Genomic DNA, 6,000 nt, shown 5'->3' with positions numbered 1-6,000 from the left:
ATGTCTTAGGAACTCCTTGCCCATTTCTCTGCGGGAGCTTGATGCTGGAAGACTCCCTAAGAGGAAGTCACAGAACAATCCTGACCCAGCCTCTGCTGTTCTTTGAGACCATGGTGTGTGCTGCTGTTCCAAGACTCCCTTTCTCTTAACAATATATTGCAGCTGGAAGGCTGAAAACAAAGAAACAAATCTCACGTTTCAAATTGAGTATGGCTTTTCAACACCATCAAATAGCTTTATTCACACAAACGTCTCTTAATTTACAACGCCTCTGCCATTCATACACATCAGGGTATCCACAGTGTTCAAGGAACTTAAATACGTCTCATACCAACCCAAGTAAACCAAGTACAAAAAATATTTATATAAAGTTCACACATAGGTCCTAGATTACCAGCTTCTGTGCAAAAAAGAAAAATACAGATTTATTAACTAGTATCATGAAGTAACTTTAGTTTGGAGTCTGGGTTTAAGCCTTCCCACTCTACCTAGTTCAGGAGAGAAGCTGCATTAAATATCCAACCACCAATCCCTCTGGGAGCCACACCTTAGAGTTAAAAGCATTGAGACTGCAAACTGCAGGAAGATGGAATTTGTCAGGTTGCAGTTAGAAGAGGCCACTTCCTACTTTGCTGTTCACCCTGCCTCCCCTCCCGCTCTGACTCTAAAAAGTGTGAAAATGCTTTTAGACCAGAATGGGGTAACTGCTTTGTCACTGGTTGATTCAGGAAAGTGGCAGGCCGTCATTTCACACTGCAGTCATGGAAACGGGCAGCACAAGGTAAGCAGGCCCCAGTTTACATAGGTAATAGCTAGCACTGTAGTGTAGAGAACAGAACAGCCTATGCAATGATTTCCAGGAACTATGGCCAGGGGTGCCAGCCAGAGATGGATTGCTTGCAACATGGAAGGAATGGATAAATCTGAATGCCAAGTAATTTGCTTTGTTCAGCCACACAAACTAGTGTTGCCAAGCATCAGAAGAAACACAAAGTCCAGCTCCCGGGGACTGCAGCCAAGCCTCAAATCTGAATTGCTTCAATAAAAAGACCAGGGTCTCCAAGAAAGTTGGTTGGCTACAATGCAATATGCAGTACACAGCTTGAGGGGAATTTGAGCAGCATGGTCTAGATCCAGCTACAGATGATGATGTAGGGGTGGATGCTGAAGAAGGGGGTTAAGTGCTTGATTGGTCTTCTAGAGAAAAGTCTCTGAAGGGCACCACCCCAACTCCAGAGGGAAAGGGAGATTGGCTTTAAAGCAACAGTAACACCAGTAGCCCCTGGGAAGGGTTTTGCCTAACATGCTTTGGCAGTGCGTTTAGAGGAGAAAACCACACAAAGCAGCAATGTGTTCCCCACTATCATGGCCTTTGTACATTAAACTTAGTATATTTGGATTTTTTTTGCCTCCATTGCAGCTGGCTGTTCTCTTTGCACCTGCACCATGTCCCTGGGCAGGCTTAAACCCAGAGGAGATCCTGCATATGGAGAAGATTTACACAAATGAGGAATTCCACAAAGATGGTAACTTTAACAAAAGTCTCTTATTGCTCCACACAGGCTCTGGGAGCCTCCTGATATGTTACGGAGCTGGATCCTGAGGAGTAAAGGAAGACTAAAGGGGGAACCACTGTCTAGCTGTCACCAGCCCCTCTGAACCTTAAACACAGCAGCAGGAGAACACCGGGGAAGCTAGTCTGACTCCTTCTCTAACCAGCCTATTGAAGCCATCTTACGGAATACAGCTGTGGTATTACAGCCAAGCCCGTGTTGGTGTGATGCTGGAGGTGCAGACCTCCATTGCAGGTTGATGTAGCTAACGCATTTCAAAGTTCTCCAGGAACGTGGCTAGTTCCCCTCACCCCCACTGTAAACAGGATATTTAGAAGTAAACAATTTTTAATACAATCCTATAACATGGACAGGGCCATGCCATCTGTTCTAGCAAAAATCTGGCTCGTGAGAGCGAGCCTCAAAATCAGTGGACCTTCCTTGGTAGGAGCCCTCAACTCTCCCCACTCTGGTTAGGGTTAGACCTCATAACAGCTAGAGTTGTCCCTCCAGTGTCAGTTTTTAAGTTCAGTATCAAGCGTGGTCAGTCAGAAATCAGGAGCCACTCTTGTATGAATATGAGCTGCAGAGACCAGGCAGTCCCGAGCCTCTGGTTTAGCCTCCCTTTTCCCAGAAGCTGGAATTTCCCCAGCTGCAAAGCCTTATGCCAAAAATGTATACGATGGGGGAGACGGTTCCGCCAGCAGCAGCAAGGTGGAGGAGCTGGGCAGAAAGATGATGTCAAGCAAGAGGAAAGAGATGCCCCTCCCCAGAAAGCTTTATGTCCTTGCAAAAGCTGTAGGTTTAGAGCTAATCCCTCTTTCGATGCTGTTGCCCTAGGATGAGTTGGGCAGGGCCCAGAGGATTCAGAGGTGAGGTGTGGGGAGACACCACTACCTGTAAACTGTAGGACTTCCTCACTAGTCTAGTGAACTTGGAGCACTCTGCAGCAAAGTCGCCATCGGCAGGAAAGCAAAGGAGAGAAGCATATTTAGACTGACAGAAACGAAAGGAGAAATGACCCAACTGGCCAAAGGCTAGCAGCCCTAGAACTCTTCCTAGGAAGTGTTTTCTAAAGCCTATAAGGCACTACGGTCGATCTAGCTAACGTCAAGCTGGTTTCAAAACACATCTGCAATGCATAAGCTGAAGTGGAAATGTGAGATCTGAAGGTGGGTGGAAGTCAGGGCAGGGCTGAGAGGGTGACTTTACACTAACCAGGTGGCTAGCCACACGCTCTGCCAGCAGTGCATTTAAGTCGGGGCGTGGTCAGGGCTTCACTGAAGTTTCCAGAGAGGGGAAGGGGGCACTCATGGATATCTAACGAAAAGGATTCCTTAGTACCTCCTCTGCAGGTGAGGACTTGAAGCAAGTGGCACTCCCTCGGTTTGAAATCTGCCTCCCCACCCATACAGCGGTGCTGGAGAGAGCGCACAGCCTCTGAGGGAGTAGCAGAACTGGAAGCCTCTGGTGGGTGATGGCTTAAATCTCACTGGAGGTGATAAGCAGGTTAAATGGAAAGTTCTAAGTCAAAGCAGCTCTCCTAGGAGTCTGTCTGGAAGTTGCCTTCGGTGCCATAACATCTCCCTTGGGCTTCCTCCTGGCATGTGTGAGCAGGTGCGTTCTAGCCATGGATGTAGCTATAGCAGCCAACAGTTGCAAAGGCTGTACTGAGGAGCCCTGCTCTTAGAGCCTGGCGTCTGCTGTCAGTTGTCCCATCCATGCACAGCTAGCATGGGTTCAGGGCCCAAAGCGAGCGTTGAAATACAAGCTTGAGACTCTCGGCCTAAGCCAGGTGTAGTTAATACAGTCTTGGACTTGGGGGAAAGAGCCTCTGCCTGCAGGAGGCAGCTGGCTGCCTGATGTAGACAGTCACATGGAAGACCAGTTCTATTGTGAACAGGAGTGCAGGAGTATTGGGGTGCTTCTAAAGAACATGGGTCAGGAAAACAGCAAGGGGGATGGACAAACAACGGGCAGAACAGCACGTAAACCTGTGTTATGTTTCAGTGCACCATGTGACGGATGAGGAGCTTCCAGTAGTGAGAAAATCCACCCCTTCATTAACCCCCCCGCCCTCCAGAGTATCTTAGATGCTGCTACAACAGCCCTGCTAAGCTGGGAATCAAACGTAGACTAACCAAACTGAACAGACGAGTTACAAAGCCAGACAGTCCTCTGTGGTTGATAACCAAACCCAAACGTCCTAACCCCAAATAACCATCTTGGGAAGAAGTGAGGGTATTTCAGGTCTGACTGTGGCTATCCACAGCGCAGAGAAGCATCTCAGGGGGGTTTGCAGGAAAGAGCGACTGGGTCCCATTCGTGGGCTTGTGCTATGCTGGTTACGGTCTGTGTGAAACCTTCAAAACACAAGGTGTTTAATCAGATGGGGGGAGCACATAACGACAACTCTTATGCTACTGCTCTGCTATTCCCCTAATGCACAGCACAACCTTCCTGGTAAGGTGCCTCCCAAATCTTCTCTGGTCACTGCATTCAAGCTCAGCAGAGGTGTCAAGGTTTACAGGTTTTAAAAAACAAAACTAGACACCATCCTTAATCTAGCCCTAATGGAGTTATTGCAGCCTCCTTCACTTTTATGGGATGGTACAGCATACCGAGGAGACAGACAAGTAGCAAGCGGGCGCACAAAAATGTCAACGAAGAGAAATAAGACTGAAGTGTCCGCACAGGCCTGTTACTACTGTGACGATCCTGTCTGATTAGCTCAGCAGGGCCCTTCTCTAATTGTGAAGCCAGTCACATCCTACCAATACTTCGGTAACCGGGTGAGAGATTTCGTCTGGAAGCACAACTCGTGTCTCCTGGACCCGTATCTCAGCAGGGGTTTGCAGCGGTTTGGGGAGACGTTTCTAGCGTGGGTAAGAAATCACAGGGTAAAAAGGGTGCTGTGCTTTATACTGAGCAAGGTCTAAAGCGCTACTCAAACCATCACACAGAGCCAGTCCCAGAATGTCAGTGCAGCTCCAAATGCAGGCCAGGAAACGAAGTATTAACTGGTCAGCTTGAGATTCCCACCTCCTTACCCCTACATCCCACTACCCAAGCCTGACCAGCATTCTCCTTGCCCTTTGGAGACCACAGTTATCGCACAAAGGGCAAACAGGCTTCTGCAGGAGCCTTGAAACCATACAGTGAGTGACTAGCGGTCCGGCCCCCCTACCTCCAATACTGCCAACTCCTTCACAGCTGAAGTTTGGCACAAGTGACTTCAGATCTTTTTTTTCAGCTACTTTCTGGTTTTGTCATATACATCCACCCTACAGTTCAGTTGGTCACCTGAAAAATCTGTCCCATCCACTCCACAGGCCCATTACAGAATTAGTCTCTCAGCTGCCAAATTCCACAGCTGACTTTTTTTATTTGGGTGGGGGGACGACAAGGCTTTTTCCACTACAGCACCGATCTTGCCTAATCAATTTCTCTTCCATCTCGTTAATTTTGCTACCCTACTCTAATGTCACTTGCTTTATAACCTGGGCAGCACCTGCCTGTTAAGGAGCCATCAGGTTCTGAGCCACGTGACTGTTTGTTTCCAACATGGGGCTTCAAAGACTTCACTTTTTCTACAATCTCCCAACTACAGAGCAAGCCCAGTGAGCTTCTCTCCCCTAGATAAAGAATATTAACTTTAAAAAACAAACTTGGGCACATCCGGACTTTGAGCCTTGGTACTTGTCAGCAGCTGAGGGAATGCTTTGCAGAGATTCTAATTCCAATCAGTGTTGGTAAAAAGACACAAGTCTTTCCCAGAAGACCCTGTAGCATTCTAGTTGAATAACAAGGCTGAAACGGTGGGGGAAAGGGGTGGGGATGTGGGGGAAGAGAAACCTGTTCTTCTTGACCTCATTCAATAGTCTTGTAACCAACTGGGCTGCAAAAGATTCTATTCTTCTGAAATCTCACGTGACCAAAACAAACGGAAAACTTCCCATTGCCAGAGATCCTGTTGTCAGGTGATCTTCAATACCGTCTTCTTCCCTCTGTGCATGTAAGTAATGGAGATTGTAGGTCCCTGGTAAATAAACCTAGAAAAAAAATAAAAAACAGATCAGATATTGTCATTGGTTCACGCACCAGGCTAGGGGCTGTACCTGGAAAAATGTAATGTCCTGAAAGCCTCTCCGCTGGCTGGCGGAAATGGCTAGCCCTGACAGTGAGAGATATCGGACCTTTCAAATCCTCTCATTCTGCTCACCTTCTTTCCCACCTCCCTGCATTTCACTTGAACCATTTTTACCTGACCATTGCTGATAGATTGTAAGAATTGGAGATTAAGGCTTCACACCGATTGGAATCAGCTATTCCAATTTGCTTTCATCTACTATAAAGTAATGGCTTCTAGGGGCATAAAACAGTAGTTGCTTTTAAAAAAAGATAAATCAGAAATTCAACTGGGAAGGGAAAAGTAAAGTGGTAATAG

General features: G+C 47.2%; 1 protein-coding gene across 1 annotated transcript in view; it reads right to left on the bottom strand.

The window, feature by feature from the left end:
* Positions 1-210: 210 nt before the first annotated feature.
* The window catches only part of STK35 (serine/threonine kinase 35), a 29,062-nt gene continuing 23,272 nt past the window's right edge, over positions 211-6,000 (bottom strand). The window contains exon 3 of the mRNA XM_034787419.1: positions 211-5,605. The gene's annotated coding sequence lies outside the window, so the exon portion shown is untranslated. The remainder of the gene's footprint in view (positions 5,606-6,000) is intronic.

This window comes from Trachemys scripta, chromosome 12 (genome assembly GCF_013100865.1).
Source record: "Trachemys scripta elegans isolate TJP31775 chromosome 12, CAS_Tse_1.0, whole genome shotgun sequence".
NCBI classification, from domain to species: domain Eukaryota; kingdom Metazoa; phylum Chordata; order Testudines; family Emydidae; genus Trachemys; species Trachemys scripta.
The sequence above is the reverse complement of the archived record's forward strand: the minus strand, read 5'-3'. Positions and strand labels throughout refer to the sequence as shown.